Here is a 1,902-nt window from a genome sequence, read left to right as displayed (position 1 = left end):
AATTGACCTGAACTGAATGGTCATGTGTTGTGTTGTTGTAGAAATGCAATAATCCACCACAAATCCTTGAAGGCTGATGGGACATTTGTGGCCCTGAGTGAGCCCTAAAAGGTGAAGGCCCACTGTGGAAATTTACACCACTAATTACAAACACCACCACAAAAAGCACACTATTGCAGGCCATCACAATAAATATAAATTTTGACTGGATAAAATGCTCACCAAAAATCAATAACTCAAGGTGATGTCACTGATCACTGCTCCTGTCCGGTCCAATGGCTTAAACAAGTAGTCTTCTTCTCTGTGTAATAGCAGCATTGTTCCAAATAGATTCAGGACTTTTAAGATTATTTAATCTTCAATTTTGCATTCTCCAAACATATATATTTATATTTCAGACAAGATGACCACTGTCAAATATGCAATGCATATACATTAGTTATCTGATGGTGATCTAAACAGTGTCATTTAGTGTGGAGAAATGAGCGTGCACTTCAAGTAGTTCTTTAATTCATGGATTTGTTCTTTTCCAGATCAGCCTGACATAAATGGACATCAAATCTTTTTCCCAAAGATCCAGAGTGCATCTTTAGAACCGCTGAGAATCTAATTAAACATCCAGATAATGTCGGCAATAGGAGGGGATCAACAGCTTGTTACTGTTAAATTGCTCTGTTTGTGTGGTGGCATCCACACATTTTATTTAAAGATCCCTATCAGAATTGTTTTCAAGACATATAAAAAATACTTTGATTTGATGAATCATTTCTGTGTGATGTGTTTTTTCCACAAAAAAAGTTCAGTTACCTACTTTAAAATGATATTCTCTCTCATTAACTGCTAGACACCAGTCAGTTCTCAGAATATGTGCACTGGAGGCTTCAAGTTTCCACATCACATCAGTATAAGTTGCATACTGGACCCTGATTGGCTTCCACACTGGTTATGATGTCACAAAATCATGCTTATATGTATATGTCTTAAAATCAGACAACGTGAGCTTAGAGAAACTTTCCCCCGTCAGCAGTTGAATGTGAAAACAGCCTTGAAAGTATCAAACTCTGTGCATCTATTATGCATCCATCATACATACATACATTCATCTATTATGCACAGTGAAGGTTAAATATCCAAGTAAAATAAGACTTCTATCTATCTATCTATATCTAAAATTGTGCTGCACAGTAGAAGTGGTGTTTTCCTCCTTCCAGGTTCCCAGTGTCATTGCTCACTAGTTTATGGCCACTAGATGGCATCAGTCACTGATAGATTAAAAAAAAAAAAAAACTGAGTTTGATCTCTGTCCTTCTACACCATGCAGGACACAGACGGTAAAGCAACCTTGAAGGTTAGTAAGGTCATTTATTAATATACAACCCTGGAGAAAATTGCATCAACATCAGAGATACATCACAAAGTTTAAAAAAAACACAGGATGGGCATTATAGTATGTCCACGCCCCTGGGCTCACCAATAACATCTCAAATACTGACTTTCTTTCCTTTATTTGGTCAGTTACATAGTTAGCAAAAACTTTGTGGAAAAACAGTAGTGGAACCAAGGTCACAAAGGGTGCGTTGGTTTTCCTGGAAGAAGGTGCAGCTGTGTGGAAGCCTGCCTTCCACAGGTAAGATAAAACATGGAGGACAGCACACAGCACAAAGCGTGGCATCCACAAATCTTTGTTTTGCAAAAACATCATACATTTTTCCTCTTTCCATCAGTCACCAACTCCTGTAATGATGAGCTGTTTTTACTTTTCATATTATTGAAATGGATGTTGCATCTAGTTTGAGGAACTGCAGAAGAGTTAACTACGCTGTCAGCCACGTAGTTTTTACAGCACAAGAGAGAAATAAACATGAGAGAAAGGCATATCTTAAAGCTTAACAGTAGCTTTTA

This window comes from Thunnus maccoyii, chromosome 19 (assembly GCF_910596095.1).
Source record: "Thunnus maccoyii chromosome 19, fThuMac1.1, whole genome shotgun sequence".
NCBI classification, from domain to species: Eukaryota; Metazoa; Chordata; class Actinopteri; order Scombriformes; family Scombridae; genus Thunnus; species Thunnus maccoyii.
This window is presented reverse-complemented; position numbering follows the sequence as displayed.